Here is an 11,715-nt window from a genome sequence, read left to right as displayed (position 1 = left end):
GCACCTGTCTGACCTGGCAACCCAACTTCCTAATTCTTCCAGCTGCTCAAGTTCAGTCTCGTGTCACTGATGGGAGGCCATGGAGAAAATAACTTAATTTCAGTCTGAATTTTTCTAGAGGTTTGTCACTGTTAAGCATCAACCAGGGTCAGGACCACTGTAATCTTTAATGTGACAGCTAGATTACAGACTCTGCTAGATCACTGGGAGAGACAGGCTCTTCTTATAGATCACATTCTGCAGGAGCCTGGCTGAGTGCCCCAAGATACCTGGATTCATCCTGTCTGATTCTAACTGCTTATCTAATTAAATATGTTATCTTTAATCATTTTTTTGCCCTTTTTTATGCCCTTAGATCGACAAGGTTATGTGACTTTACCATCTGACTTTGGTGAAGCTTATGTCTGGAGACTCTGTAATGTCCCTTCTTGTTCATTGGAGACAAATAGAAAAACTATTTCTTGATCTTTGAACTGCCCCCTATTGATACCTTTTTCTCTTTAGTGACTGTACAGATAAGCACAGATACCTAAATGTCTATAGGAGAACCATTTAATGGTGGCTTGGACTCAGTTGATTAAAAGAAATTTGTTAAACTCATGCTTAAGTTAGTAAATACAGAGAGAAGATGTCAAAACTCCTAAATTGCTATCTACCTTCAGATGTAGTATCAGTGCCAGCTCACAGTTTGGTCAGCCTCCTTTGCAATAGATTAAATCAAATTGAGGAACCCATAGGTTCTCTTAATTATTGCAAAGGAAACTACCATTTACATGCACTCCTTGAATGCACAATCAACTTCCCCCCCTGGCTCTTCACCAGAAGATAAGGGGAAGACAGTTTGTGGCACAGCTGATACTACTGAAAATTGCAACATCCTTCTCAACATCTCTTTTGTGTTTTGAAGGCAATAAACACAAGAATCTATCTATAGCTCAGTTGGTTAGACCACGGCGCTAATAACACCAAGTTCACAGGTTCAATCCCTGCTCACTGCAGGGGGGTTGGGCTCGATGATCTCTCAAGGTCCCTTCCAACCCAAAGCATTCTATGATTCTATGATTCTACTGTTTACCCTTATTTGCTCTGGGGATGAAGGTAATAAATAGTATTCAATGCCCTATTAGTATATGAGTAACTATTCTCATTCTTTTTTCCTTTCTGACACATGGTAAAGTGACAGACAATATATTGAAGTATATTCTTGAAAACAGATTAATCAAGAAGATTCAATGTTTTGAACCTTAAGCACTTCTTTAAGACAATGTAATGTAATACATTGGAGAGCTTTCTGATTTTGAAACCAAATATTAAATATGGATCCACTGCATCTTGTATAAAAAAGGGTGATTTTTCAGTAATAGCCTGAAATAAAAGTTCTCTACTATTAAGACACAGCAACACCCCAATAACTTGAACTTAATTCCTGGAAATGTCTGTCCTAATACAAGAAGAAATGTCTGTCCTAATACAAGACAGACATCTAAGACAGACATCTTTCTTGAAGGAGGAAGTTTATGGGCAAAAAAAAGGAGGAGGAAATAAGGATAAGAGCCTGAAAGCCTTTACTTTGAACTCCTGGTTCAGTTAATTTCAGTGTTTGTTAAAAAGGAGAAAAAAAGGGAAAAAAAAAAAAAAAAAAAAGGATGTTTCCTGCTGAAATATAAAGGAGATGCAAATGTGGAGGAAGACCAAAGAGTTTTTTATGGGGAAAGGCTGACACAACAGGCTCTGAGAAGTTTGGAAAAGGGACTGTTATGTTACTTGTGCAAACCCATATTGTGTGATTTCCCCTTAAACAGTGAAGTTTTTCTTTGCTGCTATGCTTTGGGGAATAAAGATGAAAAGCTAGTAACAATTTGGCTGCACGTCTTTAATAAAATCCAGGTTTTCCTTTGAGGTCACTAAAAGAAGCGCAATTTCTAATTCATGTTTTAACAAATCCATAATGCATCAGTAGACTCACCTTCTTGCCTAAAAGAATACTACAGAAAAATCATGCTGTGGGTGCAAAAATGAAGTGCTATGGATGTCTATCACTATGAATAAGTGGATGAATAGAAAAACTGGTTTTTAGAAACTTCTGGTTCCTGTTTCCTGAACTATCTGCATGTTTATATTACATAGTCATTGGGAAGAATAAAAAAAAGACAAAAATTGTTCTGGGAGTAGGGATTAGACTTGAAGTCTCCCTGCTTCCTTTTAGTTTGCTTCTGTTTTGGTCTCGGAAGTATTGTATTTTTAGCAGCAAAGTGTGCTGGCTTCAGGAGGAGAGGTGGCAGGTCTGCCCATCCAAACTGCCCTGAGGCTTGGTGTTGGGAGCAGCTTGGCACCTCTGGTGTGGAAAAGATCTGACATCCATCCACTTCTCCCACTACCATTAAGTACCACTAGAACAATAGTCCATGCACTTTAATACTGTATTTTATATTGGACTTGAGGCTGCTGTGTATGTTAGGCTTGCTAAATTCAGTTTAGCACCAGTTTGCCTGGCAAATGAATATGGCAGATGAATATGGTGGCAGACAATTAAATTGCTTCTGAAGTAGAAAACTAGTATATTTAAATTCTGATGTGGTTGCTGAGATAATTTCCTTTTTTATTTATTTTAGTTCCATACATTTTGAGACTTTTTAAGTTTTTGCCTCTATTTCCCTACATTTAAATAGAAGCAACATGTTTGAGAGAACCTACTGTACATTTTAATTGTTTCAAATCTGCATCACTTTCACTGATGATCTGAATTACTGTGTGTTAATCTATGAAAGAAGAAATATGCCACTGAGTTTACTAATTGCTGTTCTCCAGTATATGCAAGTGGCAGTACACAAACTGTTAAACACACAAGTTAAGAAGCATATGTGGTTAAACTGTCAAAATTGTTAATATGCACAAATGACATCTGAGTAAAAAAAACAGTAAGAGGATATTGTGCTAACTATGCCAAATGATGACTCCTCTGTGAATCTATTGTTAAGAAACAACTAGTGGCTTTATCAAAATAGGTCCCTCAAAAAACCTAGGCAATGTAGATCCCATGTTTGCTTGGCTAGCAAATTTCCACAGTAGCTCAGACTAATCTAAACACTAGCTGCCAGTGCTGCCTTAACACGTCCTCTCTTATTTCTGCCCCTCATCTGACTCTGCTAGAAACTATTTAAGCCCATACATTTAAGACAACACAACAAAATAATTTTCTGCTAGGTTAGCATGCTGAAGCAGTTTGACACAGAGTTTGACACAATCCAAAGCCAGCATAGGAGAATAAATATGCCCAGGGACACAGGAAAGGCTGGGATTGCAGCAGCCAGTATTAACATTGATGCAGGCTGGCACTACTACAGCCCTAGAGGTTTAGGTCCATATGATGGGCACTCATGTTAAAACACATTTAGCCATCCTGACTAACTCAAGGTGTGGTGGGACCCGTTTCAACCACATGTACCACTGCAGGAGCATCTCCAAAGAAAACTGAAGGGCTTTTCACCAAAAAAAGCCCATTATTAGAATCCCAAATGGGGTAATTGTAATTTCTTTTCTTAAACAGCAGGGAATCAAGATAAGTAGGAAAGGCAAAGCAAAAATAAGAAATGTTTATAAGCAGCTTTTCTTGCTCATTGAGCCCTTGCAGGAAGGGCCTATTTCCAGGCTTTATTTCTAGGCTTAGTTTGTGAACATTATTCCAATTTGCAGCAAACTCCACCAAAATCCCATTGGTCCCTCCCTAGGGAGTTTCCTTCTGTCTCTTCTGAGGCTTGGCTGGCTGCCTCTGCTCCTTGCAGCATTTTCCATCTCTGCCTGACTTGCAGATTCACAGCTTTATGCAATGAATATGCGTGCCACCAGGAACCATGGTGCTGTGAACTTTCTCTCTGGCCCTCCTTTCAGGGCATGCTAAGTTTCCCAAAAGGAAGAATAATCTCCCCCATTCTTTCAGAGTTTGTGATCTTTTGCAATTGCTCCCATAAAGGAGCATTTATTATCAGAAAGAGTAAAACAAAAGAAAATAAAGGATATTTTTATTATAGAACAGCACATTCTCAGATTGCCCAGTAGGAAATTGACAGGGATGGACAATGGCAATGTAAAGAAAGTACCCCAGGTTACAGCATTTTTTTCTGAAGACTATGAGATTTATTTTGTTAGGACTGACGCTCAGGTCTGTACCAGAATGGACAATTGTTCTACTTTCTACTTTCTCAAGGAAATTTAGAACAAAGTCTAAGTGCCCTTAAAAATGTGGATTCCTGTGACATGTCAAAGCTCAATTAATTCAGGCACATCATCAAAACTGTATTTTTAAATTACAAAAATACTATAGGCTAACTAAAATATCTCCTCTACCTTATTAAAAATTACAGGGAAAAAAGATGTAATGGTGTATAAAAATATTAAAAACCACAAAGACTTCTATGTTTCGTTTGGATTAGTTTGTGCTACTGTTACAGGTGAAAATAAAATAGTCCTAATTCACATTATTCTACCTATTTGGGAATCCTTGAACACTCAGGATGTGTCTTTGCTTCATGCATACAACATTTAGTCATCTCACGAATACATTTACTCTTCCATCTTCCCATTATTTTTTCCTTCTGTCACCTATGGTTTAAAGGTGTAATTTGCTTCTATCTTAAAACAAATAAAAGCTGCTGAAAAAATCTACCATTACACACGGCACACAGATAAGATTCTAAAACATAAATGCCATGAATCATAAAATATTTAAAGGCATAAAAGTATTCCATTTTAACAATTTAAATAAACCCATAAACATACAATACTGAATCTCAATGGATTCAAACTGCTACTTGCTTAGTATCAATAACTGTAAAAGTGACACACGACAGCTGCTGTTTCTTGATTTTCTTTCCCATGATATCTACTCCAGTTCCTAATACAGGAAAAAAGGCAAAAAAATCTTTGAAAGCACAATCTTTTCTCTGTCTTTTCATTTCTATCTAGGTGAGGTTATGAATTTAAATTTAAGAGAGAAACAATAAGCAGTAGATAGTTACCCTTCAGGTTTACTAAAATACTTTGCTAACTTCAGTGCATTTAAAGCTAAGTAACTCTGCATTAACAGTTTCAGCTATTTAACACCTTTTAAGGACTCTTCTTTTCTTGAAGGTTACTAATGCAATATTTAGCATTACAAACCTATTTAGAGATTTTTTATATATTTGAAGCTAGTTTTCTTGGCCTGTTTCTTGGCAGAGGTAAGTAAAAAAGGACTCTGCACAGTGTTTATAGAAAAATCTTGCTGTAATTTTTCATTATTTAATTATTAAAGTAGAGGTTTCATTAGCTATTATCCAGTAGTCATAAAAAGCCATTATGAATATCAAAGTGGTGGTCATAGGAGACCTGGGCAGCAGGCAGTAATGGCTGAATGTACTGGAATAAAGGTTATAACTAAAATTCCTCGATTCCTTCCCTCCCCACCCAAAAAAAAAAAAAAAAAAAAAAAATCCACCTTTATGCTTATGCATATATATATATGTAAAAAATGCATTTGATGTGCTTCCACATTTATGCTGGACATAGAGATGTCTTCAACATCTTCTGAACTACATTTCATTTTGAGAAAGAATCTGGCTCCAGCATCTTTTGTTAACAGCTTCCTGTAAACCAGTGGTAGCTGACTGAATCTTAACCATAACCTGAGCAATCATGCTAATTGAAACAACTTATGTGAAAAATGTAAACCTACCATTGTAGGCAAAGTAAAAAACAAACAAACAAAAAAAGCAAGTAAATAAATGGGCAAGAAACTAGTACAAATATAAAGAAAAATATATTTTCAGGTGCAGGAAGCAGTTGGGGTCAGTATGATAAATAAGAGGAAAATCAGCCCTTATGCTAACCTGTACCTCAAACTGTGGTGTTGCCATTAAAACAACATGGTGGAAGAATAAGATTTTTTCCCCATTTTTCATGGGGAAAAACTGCTTCCTTCTGCTGAGCAGATTAAGGAAGAAGATGGAAGTGTATCTGGACAAGTGAGCATGGGGCAGTTACCCTTTCTTTCAGCAAGGAAGCATCTTTCTCTAATTGACTTCAAGGTCCTGATTGACCAATTGACTAGCAGCAACTCCAGCAGAAGACAAGTGAAAGGAAGAAAAGTTTGACTCCATTTCCTCTTCCCTGTAGTGATACAGCAGAATAAAATGCCTACAGTGATGTTGCTATGTACAAAGTAATTGGAATCATATTGTAGTACAGCTCCATACCAGCTCCCTATAAAACTTGATTTGTCTACTGTCACAAATCTGTATCAGGAAACCAGCAGCATATAAATTTGTTACAATACTTTATTTTGTACACTAAACATATTGATTAAAGCGACTTTGACCTGAAAAAATGTAACCAAGAACAATGCATTAAAAAAGTCATCCTATATGTAAAGGGCACAGAAAATTACCAAGGTTTCCTTGGTTTTAGAAGGAAAATTACTTCCAAAACAGAGTTGGTTGCCATTAACTCTCTAGTCTTGCTTTTAAGAGATGCAACTAAATATCATTTATATGGTAGTCCCATTATTGCAGACACACTATGAAAGAAATAGCAAGGAAGTACTGTAAATATAGTGGTAATGTGGTAATGTAATGTGATTTATTTGCAAGGGCCACTGAAAAATTGTAATGGTAACCACTCCAATGAAGAAAAAAATTGCTTCTCACTAGATTCAATAGATACATAAATAAATCAAACCCACTATCAAAACAGTATTAATTTTTTTAGAATGTGTATTCTGCAGAGAAAGAATTTTGATTTAATGTGATTGGAAAACACATAGAACCTTGTAGGTGCTCTTATAATAAATATGAAGAAACACAATCTAGCTGAATTCTTACATGAACATTCCAATTCTAAAGTTTTACTGACTCAGAAAAGGAAAAAAAAAAAACAATGGTAGTACAAGAAACTGTGAATCATGTGTTAATGTTCTTAAATGCATTATACAGCTACCAGTTAAGAAATAATTTGAAGCACCAGTCCTATTTAGCATGCCATAATTTTTGAGCAAAACACTCTTACTACAGAAACCATCAAACAGTGAGTAGGAAGTGTTGACAAGATGTAATACAATATTCTTTATACCCCTCACAAACTTCTTAATGTCAGAAAAAGCCTTTTATATGGGCATATCTATAAAAACATGGTTCTGTATTTTGATACATGGATCACAGAGCCATACTAGATCTCTTTTTTTTTGGTATATATAAGTGTCCTACAAAGGTTTTAAGAGCACCTGTTAAAAAAAATGCCCAAAACCAAACATCAAGAAATATAATTCACATTTTCTTTATTTAGGAAATAATATCCTTAACTAGGTTTTGTTTCTCTTGAAACAAGATTGTGACTTTATAAACAAAGTTTTTAACTATTTTGTCTCAAAAGAGATACAGTACTCAATTGCTTAAGCATTTAATAGTATTTTGCTAAATATTTTCTAACTTTAAAAATACCTTGAAAAAGTTTTTCAATCCTACAAATATTTCCATCCATTTTTTTTCTCTTTTTTTAATTTCTAAAAATCTGGCAAAAGTCCGTATTCTTCACTTCATATTTTTAAAACAACTGACTTTCTTTCTTATTTGAGCTGCATCTTCACTAGATAATTTTCAGTACACATATGGAGCTGCTTTCTCTCCCCAGACTTGGAACATTGCCATACTATAGGCTGGGAGCTTTTCCTCTAGAGACAGCTAACATTCATTATCTGAGCATTGGGATATCCCTGCTTCTGCTCTTAATGCGTTTGGACACATCTTTGTTCATCTGTGATTACAGATAGTAGTTTCACTCTCAATAATGACTCCTGTTCAGTCCAGGAAAGAATATGAAGTAGTGACAAAAGATTATTTTAAGGGTAATTTTGAAAGACAAAACAAAATACTACGATGCCCCTGTTTCACTGTTGGATGTGCTTTACGGAAGAAAAAAAAATCACTGTAAATACTCTGCAAAAACACAAAAAATAGAATATTTAAAATATGGAATTACATCTTTTAGTAAATATTAGGGAACTGATAAGGGAATGCCACACAAGAATTTCTGCTGTTTCATTTTCTTGTTTGTTCAGTTATTCACAAAGTTAGAACATGAGAAACTGATTTTACTCTTTGCATATGCACACTTCTATACAACAGCTCTTTATTTAAAATATATTCATACATCAATGGGCCAACTGTGTACTTCATTCATGATTATAATTTTTTTTCCAGAGTAATCTATTAAAGTAGGTGAGTACATTTTATATATTTGTATACTCTCTAAAAGCAGATCTGACTGAACAAAGTCTAGAAGTGAAAGGTGAAGTAAGACTGTATGAGTAAGACAATTGGTAATGTCATGATCACTGAGAAGAAGTGTGATCACTGAATAGTTTCAGAACCTATTTTTTTGCAAAGGAAGTCACATAATTTTCATCATTATCATCCCTGCCTTCACCTAGAGAATTTCTGTTTGATTTAAAATAAAAATCCATTTCTAGTTCCTACTTTCTTCTGGTCTATTCATGCACACATTTTAATTCCCAATTTCTAAATGACAGACATCAAGTAAAATACAGGTAATGTTATACAGACCAAAAGATACATTACTTTCTGTATATAAAATAAGGAAGTGAGATATCTGCTGCCCTCTTTACACTTATTTTGTTCATGGACAGTCTGTGGTCCTCAGTCCCAGTAAAAAAAACCTGTTACATCTTACTACAAACTCTGAAAGCAAGATGGGGAGAAAACCTCTGAATATTCTAATGATGCTGTCAGTTGGGTAGTATCAGCAGTCTTCTCAAATCAGAAGATACATTCTTTCTTTATTCATAAATAACTCATCCCTTTCTACCCCATCTACCCCATCATCCTTACCACTGTTTTGATATCTTCTGTTTGACCCCTAATTATCCTCTACCAAGTAAGCTGACCAAAAGACAGCAGATTTATTTCATATGGCCAGAAAGGCAAAAAATAGTTAAATGCTTTATGAATTCAATGGAATTGTTTATCTGAAGCAAGCATACTGAAGGAAAACTATTGTTTCAAAGGCTTTTTATTTTTTTAATGAATCAATTTTTATAGTTTTCTTCTTTCTTTGGCTTAGAATACTGACTAAAACTGAAATACTGAAAATTTCCTTACCAGATTTTATATATTCTCTATCTCTTTCCTGATGCCAAGATCCATGTTTCTCAGAGTAGGCCACAATTTCCACCTGCTTATTTGCAAGATCCTTACCAGTTCCCATATCCAGTTCTGTCGTGCTACATAATCTGAATGAAGCTAGCTGACTGATATGTAAACTTATATTTTCATCATCTTTCTTCTAACTACAGTCAACCCTTTATCCCTTTTGTGCAAGCTACTTTGTCACCTAAAACGAACACCGAAAAATTTTACCACAGAACAGGTGGAATTATTACCAATAATTGTGTCGGTTTAAAAGGGTGGGAAAACTGATAGTTTACTTGATGTCATACTTCTGTTCTTCCATCTGTTATTTATTAAAAACACATATAAATTTCCCATACATCAAATAACTAATTAGGAGCTTGACTAATAGACATTGCTGACAACAATATTCTTACCACATTTTTGTACATCCATTTTTTCCGTAATTTGCTATAGTGATCCTTGATGTCCCATATGCAGAGTAAAAATAATAATGATAGGAAGCAAATGGGTGTGTGCCAGGCCTGGAGAATGGTAGCTGACACAGCAAAAATTGAATTGTTTCAAGGGGAGAAGAGTGAGAAATCTTGGAAGAAAAGAAATGACTGATGCTTGCTCCCTGTAAACAGGCAGTAAGACAAGTGCCCCACTTCCCTTTCGTAGCAAGATTCATGCTTACTTTTAAAAAGTGTGCCTTTCTTTTAAACTTACTATCTTCAGTGTCACGGTTTTTATGCCTTTTTCAATTAGATTAGAGAAACTTTTGATTGCTGTTATTTCCTTCTAGTGAGTGTATTTGTGCATAAGTCACCTCACAATCTACTTTTTGAAAAAGAAAGCAGATTGAATTATAGTCGTCTACTACTGTAAGATGCTTTCTGCAGTCTTTGAATTATTGTAATTACTGCCTCCTTCTCCACAACTCCTCTACTTATGCATCCAAAAGGTAATGTACTCCAAAAGTAATGTGTCACTTTACTTTGTTACTATGATGTTGCGTTAGGTGTTGACATTGAGTTTCTTGCCCATGTAACCACTAGACTATTCTCCAAATCACTGCTTTTCAGGACTCTGTCCCCTGTTCTTTAAATATAGCAGATGCCACTTCTTGCAGCACAACTTTATTTTATTTCTAGTGACTTTATATTTACTTTCAAATCATTGATAAGGCAGCTGGCCAATTTTATATCCTTACAAATCCCTGTTAGAACCAGTTGTAATCAATGACAAGAACTTTTTACATCTAACATTTAAGCCCTTTTGTGTATGTTCTTAATGCTCATTTTTTAGTTAGAATACCATGTGTTACCAGGTGAAATGTTGCTCAAAGATTTAAAATACTAAATCTATACACATTCCTTGGAAATCAAAATTCTAATGACTTTATTTGACCAAAAATATTTCTTTTGAAAGTACATTAATTAACATTACTTGTAATTCCATTGTATAAATGTTATCAAGGTTTTCCTAAAGTTACATGAGGCTAGTACCAAATCAGCTACCTAAGTCAATCTGGTTACTAATTTTGAATATTGGAGCAAAGTAAATACTGTTCTACATTCATAGATTTTTTATCAGTATTCCAGGGCTTGAAAAAAATAGATATCAATAACTCAGAGGTCTGCCAGCTCTTTTACTACTCTTTGATGCAAATTACTCTGGTCAGCTGATTTAAAAGGTTTATCTCTAGTAGATGTTGTTTAACAATCCCTCCAGTTATTGATGGAGCGGAGAACAATTCATCATCCTCATGTGTTATGAGCCATCATATTAGTTCTTTCCAGATACAGAAGAAATATTTGTTTAACACTTTTATTTCCTTCTACTTTATTAGACTAGTTACCATCTCAATCTACTGAAAGCATTGGAATGCTTCAAAAAGGTTTTAGGAATAATCCTGAGAACTGATGATCAGTGAGTCTTTACAGTTATTTGCAAGTTAGTTGAAAAAATAATTAGAGTTATAAACACCTAGATGAGTATGATATGTTAAGAACACACAAGGAAATTGTTCCTAACCAACTGATTAGTAGTCTTTATTTAAAGTAAATATATATTAAATAATAAAGAAACTATCTGACATGAGTTACTTGAGCTTCCAAAATAGCTCTGATAAGCTCCTCACCAAAAGTTATCAAGAAAACTGATGGTTACAGGTGAGAAGAAGTGTTTACAGATCTGATATTATATAAGAAGTAGGAAATAAAAGTTGTAAAATATGTTTTATTTACAACAAGAAAGAATTTTCTAGTGTGTTGTCCACAAATCTGCAGTAGAAATGGTATCTAATATATGTATTCATACTTAGGAAAAAAGGATCTATGAGATGACACAGGTGTGTGAGACAAGATCTGGCAAGACCCCAACAAATGTAGGCAGATGAATAGTAAAAAAAAAGGCTGCTAAAATTCATTGTAGGCAAATGTTTTTGACTTGTTTTTAATTCTGAAGTTCTAAATAAATTATAACCTTTCAAACAGAGTAATTGACTTTATTCTGCACAATGCATAAATTTATATTTTTTAGCATGAACTTGCAT

The sequence above is a fragment of the Pelecanus crispus genome, chromosome 2 (genome assembly GCF_030463565.1).
Source record: "Pelecanus crispus isolate bPelCri1 chromosome 2, bPelCri1.pri, whole genome shotgun sequence".
Lineage (NCBI taxonomy): Eukaryota > Metazoa > Chordata > Aves > Pelecaniformes > Pelecanidae > Pelecanus > Pelecanus crispus.
The sequence above is the reverse complement of the archived record's forward strand: the minus strand, read 5'-3'. Positions refer to the sequence as shown.